This window comes from Pygocentrus nattereri, chromosome 12, assembly GCF_015220715.1.
Source record: "Pygocentrus nattereri isolate fPygNat1 chromosome 12, fPygNat1.pri, whole genome shotgun sequence".
In the NCBI taxonomy this organism is placed as follows: Eukaryota; Metazoa; Chordata; class Actinopteri; order Characiformes; family Serrasalmidae; genus Pygocentrus; species Pygocentrus nattereri.
Genome location: NC_051222.1, coordinates 23751599 through 23774476, shown reverse-complemented (window position 1 = coordinate 23774476; position 22878 = coordinate 23751599). Strand labels below are relative to the sequence as shown.

General features: G+C 37.8%; 1 pseudogene; it reads left to right on the top strand.

Moving 5' to 3' along the window:
* Positions 1-2790: 2790 nt before the first annotated feature.
* LOC108428246 lies at positions 2791-22857 on the top strand (annotated as a pseudogene).
* The last annotated feature ends 21 nt before the right edge of the window (positions 22858-22878 follow it).

Genomic DNA, 22878 nt, shown 5'->3' with positions numbered 1-22878 from the left:
GTGGGTTGTATTTAGCCCCACCCAAACATAGCGGAATGCTGATTTAAACAGAAACACGAGCGTGATGTGTTACACAAGCATTGCATCTATGGCAGCTGAGAAGGCCACGCTGTCATTCTTTTCAAAGACTTTTCAGATGCTTCTTTGGGTGAGACAGATGAAATAGGTTTAAATACATGTTTAACACTTCAGTGTCTTCTAATCCCTTCAATTGCTGCATAAACCAAGCTGCAGCAGCCACAACTATGGGAGACATATTAGAATCTTTTTTATATGGCAGGGGTTTATATGCATGTCACTGGGTAAAACATCTGATACACCCATCAAATGTGACCTCAAAGGCCTTTGCACACAATTCCACACCATTTCACACTGCTTTGCACTGTTTCAAAAAACATATTGCTCAATCTGAAACCATAGCACAACAGCACACCTGCCTTCCGTCAGAGTCTTGTTCTGGGACAGCATGATGTGTGCAGGTTGAGTCTAAACTCTTCAGGAAAGTAGAAATACAGGAGGAGGGCTTGTGACCACTGAGCTAGATGACTGGAAGGCTTTGCAATCAATATCAATTTCAAATTGAGCAAAATATGATGAATCTATAGAGCAGAGAAACAGTAATATCTATCTATCAGACAGACAGGGAGAGAAAGAGAAAGCAGACACAAAACATTAGACCACTAATGTGGTTCTTCAGCAGTGACACAGTCTTAAAGCCCCAGGAAATCTAAATCCGTGTTTTCTAAGTAGGTCAATCCTGCTCTTGTGGGCAAACAGTAAAGTATGTCCTGTGCATAACTTTTCTATTAATGGCTGTATTTTGCCAACATTCTCCTCACTCAATGTAAACTGGGCAGTCTTATCCTTGGGTAGTGTTTATGTAAGCAGTAAGCAGCTCACCAATCCAAAGACTTGGATTGGTTTGTCCCACCCACACAGATTAACAAAACTGTGTTCACTTATGCTGTGTTTGAGTCAGAGAAATTTACAGAGAGAAAGCTAACAACCAAGCGAAAGCTATTCTAGCTTTCAAGCATGACTGAGCTAGCAAGAATGTCCGTTCGTGTCTTTGTGAGGCCAACTGGCCATGGCAGCATAGGCTACAACATAACCTACATGTGAGCTGTTGTCATAGGTGTGTAGTTCAGGTCCAGAAAGTAGAAATACTCCCTAGGATTTGGCTCAATGCCAGCGGCTGAAGTGTCCAGGCAGCTGGGACAAAGTCCTGGGAGGAATTACTTTCTGGACATGAATTACCTCTGGCTGCATGTTCAGTTCTGGTTCAGTCAAGTAGCAGGTCGGGAGCCGGAGACTGAAGGCTGTCAATTATGCACGTTCAGCAGAGTATTACGGCCACGTCCAGAAAGTTCTCAGATAGGTCTTTTAAGCCATGTTTTATAATATATTTCTATCTTGCTTTTTTCATTCAAACTTTGCTGTATGTTTAATATAACACTCAGTTAGTTTAAGTATCTTATAGGCATTTTTACACTATTGTATAGGGCACAACATGTTTATGTTCTACCTGTGCCAAAAGTGTTGTATATACTGTGTATACATACAATGTGTCATTGCATATTCTCATGTTTTCTTCTCATATTCTCATATTCTAAACGTTATTTGGATGCACTTTTGCATGTTTTTGTTATTCCATGATGATGTTTTGTGTTCAGGTTTACCACTTCAGCCTATAACCATGATTGCTATCAGATGGTTAGTTCCAGCCCCCAAGCAGTTTCGAATCAGAATGGTAAACATACATGAAGCTATTTGAGTCTTTAGAAAGTGGTGACTCTTGTCTTGTCTGACCCATTTGTCCATTGCTGTTTGAAACAGTCCACTTAAAACAGTTGTTTCTATTGATTCTAATACATAGTATTTGCAGTAAAGCAGAGAATACATAAGTAAACAGCTAAAAAAAAGTTAACCAATGAATGGCAAAATAAAACAAAGTATCTAGTTAAGAGAGCTCAACCCAGTAAACATGACATAATAAAAAAAACACTCAGAAGACTTTGGTGATTTCGTTAAGCTAACTTAAGCCACCACTTCAATACTAAGCAAACCTTGGAAAAGTAGAGCACTGCCAGCTGATTAGAAACTATTTACAATAGGCTGTTTGAGTTAACCTTACTTGCCGTTAAAGTGTGCATTGCTGAAAATTAGAAATTAATTATGACTCAAATATGAAGTCATTTGTGCTTGAACCTGCAAAACAAATACATTTTCAAAAGGCAATAACTTTGCATGATTTTTAATTACAGTGTAATTAATAATTTGGCAACGGTTTACTTAAATGAGATGACATGTAAACCTAAAACCATCCTTGCATTTCATCGCTGTATAAAAAACAAACAAATTTTTGTCAATTTTTATTTTCCTGCACCATTTCAACACAGTAGCTGCCCTTTACATTGTGTGGACCAAGTGAATTTGGAGCATTTCTATTGGTCCATTCATCGTGAAGGGAGTAATAAAAATATTCCAAAATCACTTGGAATTAAACTTTCTGACATCAACTTACAGTGAAAGTAAGCTGGCTTTCCTGGTTTTCCTTTTTTTATTTTGGTAGTTAAATTGCCCTCCACATGTCCAGCTATCGCCTACACCCTCACTTTCTTTGATGCTCATACAAATCTTCAGGCTTAGGCTGGTACAAATTCAATTTGCACTAACAACAAAAACCCTTCCAGACAAATAAAGATGCACTCATCAAAAACTGACAGATAACGGATAAAAGATGAGACCTCCCCAGGCAGGCTAATGTTTAGCACAAGGTATTTCCTGAAAGATGATCAGATGAGTTCCTGATGTGCGCAGGGGACGTTATATCAGTGGCAGTTTTGCTTAGCCACTACCAAATGCTCATGACAGAACACAAGTAAGAGGAAATGGCAACTGAGCAGTCCAAACTTAGTAAGTAGAACGTATTCTATATAATTCACTATTTATTTGTTTGTTCTATTTATTTGTTTATGCTATTTATTTGTTTATGCTGTTCCTCTGTCTTATTTACATTAGCGGCAGATTTACAGTCATTGTCAGTAGCACTAAATGTGCCCCAAAAGTATTTACAACATATTTGATTTGTGGTGGATAATATATGTTACTAAATATAATGTACTAAAAATATTATATGAAATATTGTGGTATATCATTAATTTATCAAAAATGTTCCATTTTGTATGATACTAAAATGTAAATAATCAGAAGAAAGTCACATTTGCGTGCTGTATAGCTGAATCAGTACAGGATTACTGTGAAATGTCATTTTAAATGAAAGCTACATTTTACTAATGTGTTTTTTAATCATATCCTTCAGTGAAAAGTGGCCAAGGTTATGGGTAAAGTTTACATAAAAGCAACAAACTGGGTTTATTACTTGTTATGTACATCATATTTCTTTCAGTTCTAACACACAATCTGATTGTAGGAGCAATAATCTGGTTAAGCATAATCTGATTGTATTAACCACAATTAAACCATGATCATATGACTTTTACTTCACATTCCAAAAACATAGGTTTTTTTGTTTTGCTTGCAGTCCTGAGGCATGCAAACAAGTTGAGGCATGCAAGCAAAATAATGCATTGGTCTATAGTGCAGTGGGTTACCTGGCATGTTTTTTCAGGTTGATCACAAAAAAGTGCCCCTTGTCAACCTCCACTGCCTGAAAACAAAGCCTTTTTAATTATTTCCTTTGCTGTAAACACACAACCATAGAGGCACCCTCATTTCAGTCTTTCTCCATTGCCTTCAATAAGGAACAACAGTTTATTTTTCAGAGACTGTTGTGCATTCAGTTGATTTCCAAAGTTGCAACATGCAGAGTTTGGGCTATTATTAACTATTAATGTCATTCAGTTCCCGTGACAACACAAAAAAAGAAAAAAGTAGAGCCGAGATGATAAGCAGTTTAAGAATATCCATCAGTCGGAAGAAAGGTATTGATAAATGATCCACAATTTTACTAGTTAAAGCCATAAGTACTTTACAGCTCAATATTCAGAATATCCAGGAGGATATTTCCTGCCAGAGGGGGCAACAGCCTTAGTTAGTAACTAGTTTAGTTCAACTAAGGATTTGACTAAAATAAAAAAGCACAGTAATGCCACACATCAGATAGCACTGTCTTTGTGTGGAAGTTAGCCTGCAATTCAACACTGTGTTTAAGCATATAAAATAATAATAATGAAGTGTTTATAGAACTGCTGATTTCACAGGTATTACTGAAAATTCTCAAAAAATCACCAAGTGGTCCCACCTTTAGAAAAATATTTAAAAAGAGGGTCCAACTTTATTTGGATAGCCACCTATAGCTCCGTATAGATTAACAAACTATGTAGTTTGTTAGGGTTGGGCTTGGTATTAAGGCCAGGTTTAGGTTTTAGATTAAGGCTAGGGTTAGGGCCAGTATTAGGGAAGGTCAAAGTGATTTTCATAAATATAAGTCAAATACAAGGTAAAATCTAACAAAGCCCGAACAGTGGACTACCCAAATAAAGTGTACCCAAATGGAGTTTTAGAGTAAATCCTGAATTATTTGGTTCAGAGGATGTAATACAGAGTTATAATGACATCTTTGGCCTTTGGCCTTCATTTCATTTCCTTTCCTCTCAGAAAGTCAACCTCATCAGATTGAGGACATGCATGGAGGGCCCACCCAGTATGGCGCCATTCCACCCACTGGTAGCTCTGACGATGAACCCATCTCTTCAACTTTTGAAGATAGGGTAGCCATCCCAACTGATGACTCTGAGGTATAAAAAGACCACACAGTTTTTATACATACATATTTAAATAAGCAGCATTTTTGTACAGTATTACAATCATTAGGAAACAGCATCTAGTATTACATATACACTCACATGAAAAAGTAAATATGGCAAACAGGTTCTTTGGAGTGATTACATGGAAAATCCCCCTTTAATTGTGCAAAGAACCTTTCAGTAAACCCTTCAAACATGCCAAGTGTATGAAATAGGATATGCAAGTTCTTGACTCCCATTATGGCATTGAATGAAAATCCAAAAACCTGAGTGGACACCTTCAGAAACTTTTACTAAAAATTCCTAGTGAATTATTCCTAGTGAAATTATTGTTTGCATGCTGAAAATATCTTAAGACAATGTTGTGAAAGGAAAGCAACTTGGTGTAAGAGTTAATAATAAACAGTGTAAGAAATATTTTATTATGAGTGTTTAGTGCAGTAAAACAGCTCAAAAAGTTTAGTGCTTTTTTTTTCAGACTGAAAATGTGAGGATCAAATTTAAGGTATTATGGTAATAAAAATCTACACACCAGCTATTAGGGGTGTATTTTGTGTACTTCTGGTCCCGGTCCCAAGCCCAGATAAATGGTGAGGGTTGCGTCACGAAGGGCATCCGGTGTAAAACTTGTGCCAAAACTATCATGTGGATCACAAATATGATTGCCATACCGAATCGCTCGAGGCCCGGGTTAACAACGATCGCCTCCGGTGCTGTTGACCAGCAGGGTGCCGGTGGAAATTGGACTACTGTAGGTCAAAGACCATCAAAGAGGAGAGGAGGAAGGCAGGTTAGAAGACAGCGATTGAGAAGGAAAGACAGGACTGTGGAGGTTAGAGTAGGGACTCTGAACATAGGGACAATGACTGGTAAAGGCAGAGAGCTTGCAGACATGATGGAGAGAAGGAAGGTAGATATTCTGTGTGTCCAGGAGACCAGATGGAAAGGAAGCAAGGCCAGGAACATTGGAGGTGGATTCAAGCTGTTCTATCATGGTGTAGAGAGGAAGAGAAATGGAGTAGGGATAATCCTAAAGGAACAGCTTGTGAAAAGTGTTCTGGATGTAAAGAGAGTGTCAGACAGGATCATGAGCCTGAAGTTGGAGGTTGATGGTGTAATTTTGAATGTGGTCAGTTCATATGCACCACAGGTTGGTTGTCAGTTAGAGGAGAAAGAGGAATTTTGGAGTAAGATGGATGAAGTGGTAGATGGTGTCCCTAGAGAGGAGAGATTAGTGATTGGTGCAGACTTCAATGGACATGTTGGTGAAGGGAACAGAGGGGATGAAGAGGTGCTGGGTATGTATGGTGTGAAAGACAGAAATGCGGTAGGTCAGATGGTTGTAGATTTTGCAAAGAGAATGGAAATGGCTGTGGTGAACACGTATTTTCAGAAGAGGAAAGAGCACAGGGTGACATACAAGAGTGGAGGGAGGTGAACACAGGTGGATTATAACCTTAGCAGGAGATGCCACCTAAAGGAGATTGGAGATTGTAAAGTGGTGCCAGGGGAAAGTGTTGCAAGGCAGCATAGGGTTGGTGTCTGGAGAATGAGATTAGAAACAAAGAAGAGGAAGAGAGTGAAGACAGAGCCAAAGATTAGACGGTGGAAGCTGAAGGAGGAGGATGGTTGCAGGCAGTTCAGGGAAAAATTGCAACAGGCCCTTGGGGTTAGTGAGGAGCTACCTGAGGACTGGGAAACTACAGCTAAGGTGGTGAGAGAAACTGGCAAGAATGTGTTGGGTGTTTCGTCTGGTCAGAGGAAAGAAGACAAGGAAAGTTGGTGGTGGAATAAGGAAGTCCAGGAGAGTATTCAGAAGAAGCTAAGAAAAAGTGGGATAACCAGAGATGAAGGAAGTAGGCAGGAGTACTGTGAGGCTAGTCGCATAGCAAAAAGAATGGTGGCAAAGGCAAAGGCTCAGGCCAATGATGAGCTGTATGAGAGGCTGGACAGTAAAGAAGGAGTAAAGGACTTGTATCGTTTGGCTAAACAGAGAGATAGAGCTGGAAAGGATGTACAGCAGGTTAGGCTGATAAAGGATAGAGAGGGAAATGTACTAGTGAGTGAACAGAGAGTGATGAGTAGATGGAAGGAATACTTTGAAGAACTAATGAATGAGGAAAACGAGAGAGAGAGGAGGACAACGGGGGAGAGATAGTGGATCAGGAAGTGCAGAGAATTAGTAAGGTGGAAGTGAGGGCAGGTTTAAAAAGGATGAAGAATGGAAAGGCAGTTGGTCCAGATGACAGACCTGTGGAGGTATGGAGATGTCTAGGAGAGAAGGCAGTGGACTTTTTAACCAGGTTGTTTAACAAAATCCTGGAGAGTGAGAGGATGCCTGATGAGTGGAGAAGCAGTGTACTGGTCCCCATTTTTAAGAACAAGGGTGATGTGCAGAGCTGCAGTAACTACAGGGGTATAAAGTTGATGAGCCACACGATGAAGGTATAGGAAAGAGTTGATGAAGCAAGGCTAAGGCGAGAGGTCCAGATCAGTGAGCAGCAGTTTGGTTTCATGCCCAGAAAGAGTACCACAGATGCAATTTTTGCTTTGAGAGTGTTGGTAGAGAAGTACAGAGAAGGTCAGAAGGAGCTACATTGTGTCTTTGTGGATCTAGAGAAGGCATATGATAGGGTGCCAAGAGAGGAACTGTGGATACTGTATGAGGAAGTCAGGTGTAGTTGAAAAGTATCGTTAGGGTGGTGCAGGACATGAATGAGGATAGTGAGACAGTGGTGAGGTGTGCAGTTGGAGTGACAAATGGTTTCAAGGTGAAGGTAGGGTTACATCAGGGATCAGCTTTGAGCCCCTTCTTGTTTGCAATGGTGATGGACAGGTTGACAGATGAGGTCAGGAAGGAGGCTCCATGGACCATGATGTTTGCAGATGACATTGTAATCTGTGGTGAGAGTAGAGAGCAGGTGGAAGAGAATCTGGAGAGGTGGAGATTTGCACTGGAGAGGAGAGGAATGAAGGTCAGTAGAGACAAGACGGAATGCACGTGTGTGAATGAGAAGGAGGCAGGTGGAAAGGTGAAGATGCAAGGAGTAGAGGTCGTAAAGGTGGATGACTTCAAATATCTTGGGTCATCCATCCAGAGTAATGGACAGTGTAGAAAAGAGGTGAAGAAGAGGGTGCAGGCAGGATGGAGTGGGTAGAGATGGGTGTCAGGGCTGATGTATGACAGAAGGATAGCAGCAAGAGTGAAAGGGAAGGTTTACAAGACAGTAGTGCGTCCTGCTATGATGTATGGTTTGGAGACTGTGGCTCTGTCTAAAAGACAGGAGGCTGAGCTGGAGGTGGCGGAGATGAAGATGCTGAGATTTTCATTGGGAGTGACAAGGATGGACAAGATTAGAAATGAGCAGATCAGAGGGACAGTGAAGGTGGAGCAGTTTGGAGATAAAGCCAGAGAGGCCAGGTTGAGATGGTTTGGACATGTGTTGAGGAGGAACAGTGGATATATTGGTCAAAGAATGTTGGAGAAGGTTTATGGATGTAGTGAAGGTGGACATGGAGATGGTTGGTGTAAAAGTAGAGGAGGCAGTGGATAGGGCAAGATGGAGGCAGATGATCCGCTGTGGTGACCCCTAAAGGGAGCAGCGGAAAGAAGAAGAAGAAGAAGAAGAAGAAGAAGGAGAAGATAGTAATAAAAATCTACACAGTGTGCAAAATGTGTTTGTGGTCATCGACACTCAACCTTCTGAACAAACTGCAGCTTGGCAGATTTCTAAGAGCATGGTTGGTGACGAAGAAGAAATGTGGTAGTGAAAATAAAGAATAAGAGCTTTTTTACTTCTCTTTTTGGACTTACTTTCTTACCAGACTTGTATATACTGGTGTCTGAAACACAACAGGCATATCGACTCGTTGGGGGTTTCGTGGTCTTAAGTCAGAACCCTCCAATATTCCTCCACACTTAAGTCCTTCTTCACTTTTTGTACTTACTCAAAACAAATTTTGTGGTGTAGCAAGATGGTTGGTAAAAGAAGTACAAAGCTTATATTATTGATAATCTCCCATTGCCCAAACAAGCTAAAACAAAGAGCACGCTGAGCTGTGCCTGAAAGAATCTCTGTCAGTTAGCCAAACAGCTAACTTCATTTTATTCACATCAATATTACATGATTATCATCTATCTACACTACAATTTTTCACATATGTAATTTCTTTTTATTATTTTTTCTTATTATTTTTTGTGTTTTAAAGTTGACATATATAGTATTAGATAGTATAAGAATATAGTAACATGTGTACTTTACATAGTTTACATAGTTTTATGTACGAAATCTGCAAATTTTCTGTTGTGCTAGAATTGCATGTATTTAGATTAGTTACAAAAAAACTTCATAAAATTTCAGATTGAATCAAACATGTTTCACTGAATAAGTTTAATTCTGATTTACTAGTAAAAGTTCACAGGACGTTTGATGTGCAGAAAATTCAAAGGCTAATAGTATCACTTCAAAAATGTGGAAATTTTGTATTACTATTTCTGTCAGGATTTACAAGGTCAAAGAATCTAAAATCTAACAAGAGGTGGACAATACTTGACAAATTAGACTTTGTTTCTATACTTTACTAATATTTTAGAAGATTAGCGCTTTATTCAATTGTTTAATACTTTTAGTTACATTTTCAGGATAAAAAAAAATCTTTATGCAATATAATTTATACCTTCAGAGTGCTTGTTACAAATCTCAAATACCAGCAGTTTTCTCTCTTTTTTATTGTATTTTCCTCTTACCAATCAGTTGGTTCCCACACTTTTATTATTCTAATGAATTTGGTTAGATGATATAATAAAAGGTGTGATCAGCTCAGGTCTAGCATTATTTTAGAGTAAATGAACATGGCACTGCTTATAATGCTGTCTATCAAAACATTTACTTTTATAAACTTGAATATGTTTAAATGTTGATAGTTTTACTCTAGTATATTTGTGACTATTAGTTGAGTAAGATTTTGACTTTTTGAGTAAGACTTTTCTGTCTTCTTTTTCCACCTCCGGCTCCAAACAGGCAGAAATTTGTGCAAAATATTTCCTTAAACTAAGAACAGGAAGATCCTTGTGAGGTTTCTTTGTACTTTTTACATTTTTGTCTTTGACCTCTATCCATCCATCTATGGCCACTTACCACAAACAAGAATTTGTTCACTTTTCCTAGTATTTAGTGCATGAGCAGGAAGTCTTTTCACTCAAAAAACACAAAAGTTACTATTGTGAGTTCTGAGTCAGTGGATACTGGGAATGCCTAAATCATTGCTCATAAGTGTTCTATGCTACAAATTTAGCAGAATAAGTTGAAAAATACTTTCAGTTGAAGAACAGTTTGGCAGAAAATCAAATCTACACTTTTTAAAAATAGGGTTAGTAGAATAGAATAGAAAATATATCAAACTATTTTTTTCTTTGTGTGACATCCTGCTTTACAGAACTATTGCACCTTCAAACTCTGGAAAGCTGGAGTGCAGAAGTGTGTAAAATGACATGGCACAAGTGCGTAACATTAGCTGTAACATTAGGGTTTGGCAATGAAGCACAAACTAGCAAACAGCTTGACTGTTACAAGAAAGGTCTCTAGAATATTCTAAAACCTACAGTTATACCTACTCAATTTTTATGGATGACATGTCAAAGCAGTGAATCAATCCAAAGTAAGTGTTGTTTGCTTTTTCTCAGTCTTTGTTGTGCTCAGTTACTGTCATGCCATATGTAGCTAAGAGGTAAGTCCAGCGGGAGCCACTGATGGGTACAGAAACTGACTCGTTTCTTTACTTCTATATTCAGATTCAAGCATATATGGTTGAGGCTCATTTATGAAGAAAAATGTGATCCTCAAATTCATAATCAGGCAGTGTATTGATTTTCTGAGTACACTTGCTGAACTTCTCTACCAATGTTACTTTACAGTGCGTCTGTGTTGTGAAGTCCCTTAGCCCTGTCTGCAGTCGTCTTGCACAGAATGATATTGTATGGGCCCAGCCTGAGCTGTGTGCTGCCAGCAGAGGGCGATGGTGGTGAGGCACCACAGGTTCAGCTCCAATCCCCAGAAACTCTCCGGCTGATAAGGCCCAACCTGGCACACCTGTGGTCTTCTCTACTTGTGGCAAACAGCAGCCCTTTGTCACACCTTTGTAGAGGGTAGGAAAGAATGAAGAAAAACAAAAGAGAGAAATTGCCCCAAAACTACTTAAAAACCAAAAAAAAAAGGCTTGAACAAAAATCTGCTCCAAGCCATACAAAAAGTGTTTGTTCCACAAAGAGCAAATGGGTGAAACAGTCATACCTTCCTCTCAATCACACAGGAAGTGATTTGTTGTTGTTGTTGTTTTCTGATCATCTTTGATTTCACTTTTCTATCTCAGCCGTTGTTTGAGCACGCTGCTCTCAGCATCCTCTTTGTTTGTGGTTTGAGTCCGGCTCTGAGCCACCTCAGCTGCAACGTGCACAATCACCAAATTCACGCCCCATCACCTCAGTAAATTCATTTAAGACCATGTCTCACAGGTTTTCCTCTCTGCACTTGGTTCCTGTAACAGATACACAATTTTTTTTGGAAAGAAGTGATTCAGGTTATCTAAAATGGCTTCTTTTTTACTGTTTTGTAGTTCATAGTAAATCATACTATGTTCTAAACCACACTGACTTGTCTGAGGGCCTGAAGTAAGATCTGGACAGAGTTTGAGCAGGTTGAGAGAAGGTTTGGGCATATATTTGTTTTGGTGATTAATGGATACCATTGTTTGCAGTGTTAGCCTAACAGCTCCTAGCATGTCTTGGCTGATCAACTGCATTTGGGGTAACTGGAAAATCATGTAAATTAGATTTTTTTTTTTTTTTTTTAAAGAACCATCAATTGAAAGGTTGTTTTAGAGAACCAAAGTTGGCTACTCCAGAGACCCTCTGACACTTCTATTTCTAAGACTGCATCTGTCTTCTACTTCTCTCTAGATATTTAGCTTTCGCAAGTTGTGGGCCTTCACAGGACCTGGATTCCTTATGAGCATTGCCTTTTTGGATCCTGGGAATATAGAATCTGACCTTGATTCCGGGGCCATAGCTGGGTTTCAGGTGTGTTTAAAGGAATGAATATTTTCCATTTCTGCCATATTTTTTATTCATAAGCACATCTAAACTCTTTATGCTTCTTCTTATGCTTTAGCTCCTGTGGGTACTTTTGTGGTCCACCGTCATCGGCCTTTTACTACAGAGACTGGCTGCTCGTCTTGGCGTTGTCACAGGGATGGACTTAGCGGAGGTCTGCAAAAGAGAGTACCCCTGTGTAAGTTAATAAAGCCTTAAACAGTCAAACCACCAATTCTGAAAATAATCTACATAATTCAGTCTTTGAGATGGAAACAAAATCATTCTGAGTGGTTTGGGCTGAAAGAGTTAATTGTAGAGAAACCTATCAACTCAGCTTTCTTAAGAGTAAGAGTGTCCTGTGGCCTGAGTCCACATTTCAAATTGTTTTTGGAAATCATGGATGTCATGTTCACTGGGCCAAAGAGGGAAAGGACTGTCCGGATTGTTATCAGCACAAAGTTCAAAAGCCAGCATCTCTGATGGTGTGGGGGTGTGTTAGTGCCCATGGGTAACTTGCACATCTGTGAAGGCACCATTAATGCTGAAAGGTACATACAGGTTTTGGAGCAACATCTGCTGCCATCCAAGCAACGTCTTTTTCAGGGACGTCCTGCTTATTTCAGCAAGACAATGCCAAGCCACATTCTTCATGTGTTACAACAGCGTGACTTCGTAGTAAAAGAGTGCGGGTACTAGACTGGCCTGCCTGCAGTCCAGACCTGTCGCCCATTGAAAATGTGTGGCGCGTTATGAAACCCAAAATATAACAACGGAGACCCCGGACTGTTGAGCAACTGAAGTTGTACATCAAGCAAGAATGGAAAAGAATTCCACCTACAAAGCTTCAACAATTATTGTCCTCAGTTCCCAAACACTTATTGAGTGTTGTTAAAAGGAAAGGTGATGTAACACAGTGGTAAACATGCCCCTGTCCCAACTTCTTTGGAACGTGTTGCAGGCATCAAATTCAAAATGAGTGAATATTTGCAAAAAACAAAGTTTATCCGTTTGAACATTAAATATCTTGTCTTTGTAGTGTATTCAATTGAATATAGGTTGAAAAGGATTTGCAAATCATCATATTTTGTTTTTATTTATGTTTTACACAACGTCCCAACTTCATTGGAATTGGGGTTGTACTTTGTGAGTGAGCTTGTGTTCACTGACAGGATCACAAACCCAGAAGTGTACAATAACATTTTGTCTGCAAACCTGCAGAAGTCTGCAAAGAAACTGTTCAATTGATAATCTAAATCACACCAGTTGTTTTGGGGAAATGAAATGCTGCCAAAGAAAAAATGACAGTCTTGGAATGATCTGCCTCTTGGTTTGACATTTTTGCTTCTTAATAGAAAAAATTGATTACATTCTTAAAGCACAAATGTCCAGATACTTTTTGCTCTTTAGTGTACTGAAGAGCGGTGGTGTATTTATACGCAGAAAATTAAAATGAGTATAGCAACCCCTATCTGCATTAATATCGCCCTTTTCTTTCTCTAGGTTCCTCGTACAATTCTCTGGTTAATGATAGAAGTGGCCATCATCGGTTCAGACATGCAAGAGGTCATCGGTACAGCCATTGCTTTCAATCTGCTTTCTGCTGGAAGGTAGCACAGGCTTTCTGCCCAAATTACATGATTTAGAACAATTAATTTTATATTGTTTTATATATCTGTGGGACTCCCAGCCACCACAAGAGCTATAGATGGGACATTAGCAGGGCTAGATTGGCAACTAAATTCATGCCTGGATTTTTGTCTAGACCAACATACTACAGATACAATGACTTCCCCCTCACCATGAACCCCAAAAACAGTGACCCACAAGTCACGTATTTTCATTTCTTCATTTCTTTGGGTTTTGTAACTTTCTGTTTTTGTTTATGTAACTTTCCCCTTCCCCTCATACTTTTTGGAGGTTTCCTTCATCTTAATTAACGATGTATTAATTACTATTCAATTATGACTGTAAGCAATAATAATTTGACCTAAAGTGTTTTCTTCCCTCCTGCAGAATCCCTCTGTGGGGTGGGGTAATCATCACCATTGGAGACACACTTATTTTCCTTTGCTGTGATAAGTGGGGTGGGTCCATCTTACTGAGATCTAATACATAATAAGACATACGTAATAAGTTATTTTAAATAAAAACCATGTCTCATTGTGCATCTCATTCTGAACAATAGGGCTGAGGAAGCTGGAGGCTTTCTTTGGCTTTCTTATCACTGTCATGGCTGTCACCTTTGGATATGAGGTATATTTAGAGAATTTAGGGAAGTTTTTTACTTCTTCCATGTCAAAGACTTTTATCTTGTGTAGAGTGTGTTCCCGATAGGCCTGTGGCCTGTGATGGTAAACTGAGTTACCATGGTAAGAGCACCCTGTGAAGGGTAAAAACACTGCCGGTTAAAATGTATTGATTTATTTTTATTTATTTTGAGCAATCAATAGGAAGACACTACTGTTGTCACATCTAAACGTAGCTGAGCTTTTAAGTATGTTGTTTGATGAGAGATACTACATTTGTACCACATTTGTTGTTGCTAACGTAGACCAGTTGTAGAAACATGGCTATTGAGCTGCACTGGTCGAACACTCTCACTGCTGCAGGCAGAAAGGCCTGTATAAAAAGCCTCCTGCATGGTATGATGTAGATTTCAGAACATCATCAAACCACAGTGACAGGTTTCAGACATCAGACATTGAATCTCAGGAAAAATACATTAATAAAATAATGTCTCAGCATTTGAAGTAGTAGGCATCAGGCTAAGCTATGCAGCTATAAACTCTGAATTGGTAAAGCTTGTCAGACAGAATTACACTCTATTACAGTATATTCTTGAATGTTTTGTGGCTCATACACTATTGAGAAATATAGTCCTAAAATTACCAGACAAAAAATGCTATTATTGTTGCAAAGCCTAGTTTATCCGTTTACCATTTTCACATAATAATAATAACAATAATAATAATAATAATAATCTGAAATTGTGTCAATTTTGATATGTTGTATGATAATTTGATACGTTGTAAAACAATTTTTTTCAACTCTTTTACAAGTTATGAAATGATTCTGTGAACATGTATTGTTTTCTATTACACTGGCATTAATGGAAGGCGTCACATTGCATAGAAATATAATGAGAATGGATTTTAAAGCAGGTCTACATGCTGTGTCCTTCCTCTCCTCTTTCAGTATGTGACTGTGGCTCCAAACCAGGCGGAGGTGCTTAAGGGTATGTTTGTTCCATACTGTCGAGGCTGTGGATCAGCGGAGCTAGAACAGGCTATTGGAATAGTTGGAGCTGTAATAATGCCTCATAACATCTACCTGCACTCAGCCCTCGTTAAGGTAAGGCAATGTACTGTGTCTATCTATATATATAAATAAATAAATAAATATTCGATTATTCTTTTTTTAGAGATGTATTTACATTTACATGTATACTTTTCAAAAAATTAAATGTTACATTTATTTTTATTATTAATTTACAAAGTTGATTGGATTTTTAAAGTTAACTTTATCACACAACTCAATATACCCAGCAAACTGTTTTACTAAACATCTTTACTATATCCTCAATTATAAGGCAAGGCAAGGCAAGGCAAGTTTATTTATATAGCACCTTTCATACACAACGGTCATTCAAAGTGCTTTACAAATGAAAAAATACAGAAAATGTAATTAATGTAAATAAAATAAAATTTATGTAAATTAAACAATTAAAAAAACATAATTAAAACAATAGATTTAAAAGAAGTTAATCAAATTTAAAAGAAGGAGATAAAAAATTAGAATAAAAATAAGAAACATGATTAAAATAATAGATATAAAAGAAGTTAAATGAATGAGGATAAGAGTGCCATTACAGGATAAAAGTGGATTAAACTGAGCTAAAGGCCTGCTCAAACATGAAGGTTTTCATTCTGGATTTAAAAGTGTCGAGTGTTGGGGCTCTTCTAATGCTCTCTGTCAACTGGTTCCATTTCAGAGCAGCGTAGTAGCTAAATGCCGCCTCTCCGTGTTTAGTTTTTACCTTAGGCTGCACTAACTGACCAGTTCCTGATGATCTGAGAGTTCTGCCCGGCTCATATTGCTGGAGCACATCTAATAAATATACTGGTCCTGCACCATTAAGACATTTATAGACCAGTAATAGTACCTTAAAGTCTATCCTGTAACATACTGGTATCCAGTGTAGGGATTTAAGGATAGGAGTGATGTGCTCCCTTCTTTTACTCCTAGTGAGAACTCTGGCAGCTGCGTTTTGAATCAGCTGAAGCTGTTTGATTGTCTTTTTTGGGAGTCCAGTTAGGAGCCCATTACAGTAATCAATCCTACTAGAAACAAAGGCGTGGATGAGTTTCTCCAGGTCTGCTTTAGCCAGAAAATCTTTGATTTTATTGATGTTTTTGAGGTGATAGAAAGCTGATTTGGTGATAGCTTTGACATGACTGTTAAAAGTGAGATCAGAGTCCATTTGTACACCAAGGTTACGTACTAGTTCTTTAGATTTTAGGCCTCTCGAATCTAGATAGGCAGCTAGTCTGTGTCTTTCATAACAGGAATCAAAACATTTTTTAAAGGTTTCCAAAATTTTTATTTTAAACATTTTTTACATTTTAAGGCCTACATCATCATGAGTACTACCATTCAAAATTTGTAATGACATTTTTATTGTCAAATTCGTTGAAGGCGTAAAATGATTCTATTATGATGCTGCTGGTTTACAGATCCACTGATTTCAACAAACATGTAGGAAGCTCTAATGTACTGCTGTGCATCTGTTTATGTACAGGATTCCATAATGTCAGAGAAAACTGTACAACATTGAGAATGAAATTATAATAATATTAACATCCAGAATGGCTCATATCTCAATCAAACATATCATAATGGTCAGATAAATTAGACTGGAGTGTATTCTTTATAATTTAATAACTTCTTGGTGTTCCCAAAAACTTGACCGAATGAATATTCACTCACTCATGATCTAAGCCGCTTATCCATGTGGGTTGTGGGTGGTGCTGGAGCACATCCCAATGCTAATAGGGCAAAAGGCAGGAAACACCCTGGTCAGGCTGCCAGTCCATCACAGGGCAAACATTCTCACAGTACACTCACAACTAGGGGCGTTTTAGTATCTTCAGTTCTCTTGACCACATGTCTTTGGACTGTGGGAGAAAACCCAGGCAGACATGGGCAGACCATGCAAATTCCACATAGAAAGGAACCTGGTCGCCTGGCTAGGGAATCGAACCTGCTTGCGGCAAAAGTGCTACCCACTTACTACCCAGTTATTAATATGAAAGGCTTTTAAATGGAAGTGTATATGCAGTATTTGTCTTTTATGTTTCATCATATCAAATTTGAGATTTTATGAAAAGATATTTCTATTTAAATAGCAACTGCAATTGCTTCGTTAAGAGCCATCAAGCCAACTTTTGGTGTTTAACCTAAAAAAACCGATGTCTTGTATGTGAAAGGTCTGACGCTCTGTCTACTTGTTTTCTACAGTCACGGCAGATAGACCGAGCTAATAACAGGGAAGTAAAAGAGGCCAACAAGTACTTCTTCATTGAGGCCAGTATCGCACTCTTTGTCTCCTTCCTCATCAACTTGTTTGTGGTGGCCGTTTTTGCTGAGGCTTTTTATGGTAAAACAAACATGCAGGTGGTAAGTATTGCACAATCCCACCCTTAATCAGGTGACTGAAAAGACTGCAGTCTTTCATGTTTCATTGTTGAAACCTCAAGAACAGTTTCAATTACATTAATGTAATGATGTAATTTTAATTCGTATAACAGCTTGATGACCCATTCATTCAAACACTTTCATATCACTGATGACTATTTAAACAATTTATTGAATGAATTTTTTTTTCATATTTATGATGACTCATTGATTTTAAAATTTCTATATTTATGATGACTAAATCTATGTTTTCTAGAGGCAACAGTGTAACGAGTCAGGAAGCTCATATGCAGGCCTCTTCCCTTACAACAATGAAACATTAGAAGTGGACATCTACAAAGGGGTACGTCAGAAAATGTTATTCAAATTAATTTTTTGAACGGAGTTATTATTTGATGAGTTAAAAAGCTGATACCGTTGCATTTAAAAAATTTGGGTCCTCCTGGTCAAATTTACGTTTTTTTGATTTTTGACGTAAAATTAAGCTAGCCCACCCTCTACAGAGAACACACTTCTGCACATTGGAACACACAATTACTATTAATTCATTCATTATTTAAACATATTCTGGGGAAATTAAATAAAATAATATGTGGTCTGTGCAAAAGTTATGCCACTTTTTACATTGTATGTTTTTTCTAATACGTTAAATTCAGATAGTTAATAGAAACAGTACAATCATTTTTTTTTCAGCTACAAATTCTGGAATTTGACCAGGCGAGTTTAAACTTTTGCATACAATTGCATATGTAAATCAATTATGCAGAAATTGCCCCCCCCACCTGCTACCTTTTTCAAATACATTTAAATATTCATGAGAATTGTGTCTGAGTGCAGATACGAGTGAAGAGCTCTACATTATGAAATTCTAGTGACATTCAAATGAGTGGTGTTCTGAAAACTATTGCAAAGCAGGATCAGCCTCTGCTGCTTTAAACAAGCACCAGCCACCAGGCCGGTATTCACATATGGTGCATTCACATCAACTTTGTCAACTCATAAAGTCAGAAATCACCAGATTGTAAGGAAAAGTTTTTAATACTTTTATTATATGAACAAGCAACATGTTTGGATGTCGTGTATGCTTGGTCTGCTGTTTTCACATGATATCAGAGAATGCAGTGACTGGTGATATATCACAACTTGTGTTTATTTTTGTCATGTTATGAAAACCAACACATTAACATGTATCTGTCCCATTAACCTACAACAGTTTTGCTCCACCCATTTACGCTGAAGTTATAAAGAGTGTTTCAGCAGTTTTTGAAAGAGGCACAATACAGGGCAGCCAATCAGAGCAGAGCTCATCTATCATTCTTAAAAACACAGTAACAAAAACAAGCACCCTGTTTAATTGTACACGATAAAGAGAGGTTAGAAAACGATCATGTAAAAATGAATTACAATAGAAATGTTGTAGAGCTCAAAAAAACGTCTGTGAACTAAGGCACACTGCAAGTTCAGTTGCATATAATCTCATAAAATCTGTAATGGCAGCTTTTTTTACATTTTGTTTCCTGATATTTTCATATCACAGGGTGCAGTCCTGGGTTGTTACTTTGGCCCTGCAGCGCTTTATATTTGGGCTATTGGAATCCTTGCAGCAGGACAAAGCTCTACCATGACAGGCACATATGCTGGCCAGTTTGTGATGGACGTAAGAGACCTTAAATGAGTGCAGCAGTTTTCTGAATTCTTTTCAGCTGGTTAACAGAGAACAATTTGTGGTGCCTGCACTTGTTCCCATTGTTTTCCTCACACTTTCCCACTTCTTCTCTCTATCCTAAGGGTTTTCTTAATCTCAGGTGTTCCCGCTTTGCTAGAGTGCTGCTGACACGCTCAATTGCTATTGTCCCCACCCTGCTGGTGGCCTTCTTCCAGGATTTAAAGGATCTCACTGTCATGAATGACTTATTGAATGCACTGCAGAGCATACAGGTTGGTCAGGACTCCAATCTTACCACTGTAGGAAGTTTATACCAAAGCCTTAAACTAATGATTGTAGTGTCATTGTGACTGTACTATACCTGCTACGTAACATTGCATTGTTTTTTTTTTTTTTCACAAATAGTTGCCGTTTGCTTTACTCCCGATTCTGACTTTCACCAGCCTGACAAGAGTTATGCATGATTTTGCTAATGGACTGTGAGTACCACCATCCCTAGTGTAGCTGTCCCAGTTGATTTATAGGATAGGAATAGTGTGAAAACATATAAAAGTGCTGTTTAAGCAAAATTCCAAAAGGTGTATCGCTGCTGTCGGAAGGAAACCTTGTGTCTTCATTTTTGATGTTTTCCAGCTTTTGACATAATTTGAAAATACCTGTTATCATTTACATTGTGTGTAAATTTCAAGATGAATAAACTAAACTGGTTCCATTGACTTACATTAAAAATAAAGTAGGTTTTTTTTTGGAGATACAAGGTTTTCTTCCAACAACAGTGATATGTATACACACACACATACACACACACACACACACACACACACACACACACACACACACACATATATATATATATATATATATGTGTGTGTGTGTATATGTATATGTGTGTGTGTGTGTATATATATTTAAATATAATGCTGGTTGTCACATTGGTTTTGGGGTTGGTTGCTAGGCTGTTTAGTAGGATCCATAACACAGTGGTGGACGAAGTACACAAATCATGTAATTGAGTTAAAGTAGAGATTCCCAGGGTAAAATATTACTCCAGTTAAAGTAGAAATGCTTACTCTCGACCTCCACTTGAGAAAAAGTACAGAAGTATTTGCCTTCAAATGTACTTAAAGTACTAAAAGATAAATTAAGACTAAATGTCCTGTTATCATTTTTATAACAAGACTCGCTTCATGAACTCATTTTAGGTGAAGATCCTCCAGCGTCTCTCTTGGTAAACCAGTCTTTTAATAGAACGTCATTAATTAGTGACGCTGACGTCTATTAAAATGATCATGATCACAAAACACTGAAGGTAAACAGTTTCCATCAGGGAGAACCGAGTGGCTCTGAAATCACTTTTACAAACAAGCAAAGTTTCAGTTTAAGATTTATTTACAACTTAGTTCCAAGTTTAAGTTGAATAAAACTCAGGTTCACAAATAAATTTTCCTTTACTGTATTGATCTGTAGGCCTCTGTTCATAAACATAAACCAGCCCAAACTGATTTACTATCAAATGAAAGTGTTTGTATGAATTCAGAAAAAAAGAAACGTGCCAGTCACGACTGCATATGTGTACATATTTCTATATTCTGGTCTATTTACACAAAGTTAGGTGAGTTCATCATTTAGGTAGATGTATATGCTCCCAAATTTTTATGCTGCTGCACTGATGTTGAACTGGGTCGGTATGACCAACAGGTCAAAACAAGCTCAGAGCAAAGTGGCCGCTGTGCCCTGATTGGTGTTTTCGCTTTGCACTTCTTTTGTTTTGACATGTTACGTTTTTATACACATAAAAACCAAAAGGAACGACAGATTTTGAATAATGTAGTGTAGTTAAAAAGTGAGATATTTTATATATGGAAAAACTTAAGTACAGATACATGAAAAACTACTTAAGTACTGAAACTAATTACATTTACTTAGTTATTGTACACCACTCCCATAACATAAGCAGGCACAAAAACACAGTCTAAAAGCAGAATCAGGGGCAGAGCAAGAGGATCAGTGGCCAAAAATTCACACAAAAGAGCAAAGACAAAATCCGAAATCAAATCATTCCCAAAGAGTGGAGGAAGAGCGTGAGAGTATTTGTAGGGGCATTGACGAGAGGAGACTGAGAAGTTAAGTTAGTATTCAGGAGATGATGACCTCTGGTGGGCAGTTTGAGAGTTGCACGTGTGTGTGTGTGTGTGTGTGTGTGTGTGTGTGTGTGTGTGTGTGTGTGTGTGTATATGTATATATGTGTGTATATATACACATACATATGTGTGTGTAGATAGGATAGATTGATAGATAATTATATTATAAGCCACCCACTAACCAAACTGCATATACAAGTAAAATGCAAAACTGTGCTATATATTTATGTTTAATGTACATTAATTTTGTATCAAGTCACGTCTATGCTTTAGGCCATTTGATGGTTAGGCAATTTCAAGATATAAAAATAACACTGAAAACCATTAATAGAATAAACTTTTTTTTTTATTTCAATACATTTAACTTGTATTTTTTAACTTTGTATTTTACCTTATTTTGACTTACGTAGGACACACTTACAAAGAATGTCTATATTTAATTGTGATGTTTTGCTACAGGCTACTTAAAAGAAAATTTTATTTAGCTGTCACTGAATGATTTATATTTGTGATTTGATTTAAAAGCTTTAATTTAATTTAAGCTTTCATTTAGAAGTTCATTTAATTTAAAGCTATCATTTAAATGCTCAATTAAATTTAAATGCTCAATTAAATTTAAATGCTCAATTAAATGCTTTGAAATGGTGAATTTATTATATCCCCATAACAGCCTTCCTTAGGTTGGTTCTGGTTGGCAAAACATGAATTCCAGAAATGACAGCGATAGTGTTTTCAGTAGCTGCTAGTTGGGTTATCCCAACATATGGTGTGTGCAGGAAATACAGCAGAGCGTTAAAGCTGTGCCAACCAACCTTACTTTCCCCTTTATATAAAAAAGCTACACTGGAATTACAACCATAATCACATGCCTTATATTTGTGTTATAATTACAGAGTGTGGAAAATTGGTGGAGCTCTGACCATCCTGGGCATCTGTGTAATAAATATATACTTTGTGGTGGTCTATGTGACTGGTCTCAACAGTATAGTGGTCTATGTCATCAGTGCTCTCCTCTCTATTGCCTATGTGATTTTCGTTATCTACCTGGTGAGTGCGCTAATTTACATTTATTAATACAATCTTTATGTCCACTACATAATATCATTAAATACTTAAAGTCTCTTTAAGGACAAGGCATAGCAAAGCCCTTGGACGTTACATCTCTTCTAATAGTATAAATGCATAGGATACAGTATTATGAGAAAGTGTCTGTTAGTGCTGTACTTGTAAATTGTCAGGTGAATTGACTCCTGATTGTAGCTGTAGATCACAGCCAAGACTTATAGATGTACAGTACCGTGAGTTTACATCACTTCTCTTTTTCTGTCTTCTCAGGCATGGAAGTGCTGGATTGCCCTTCGTGCCTCCTGTCTGCATGTATGAAGAACCCAAAATCAGTTCTTGTTGAGGATCAATTAGACTCAGATTCTTAAGAAATTAACCATTATGATACACTGCAATTTCTTTTTGGGATCAATAAATGTCTTTCTGTCTCTGGCTGTCTCTCTGTCTGTCATT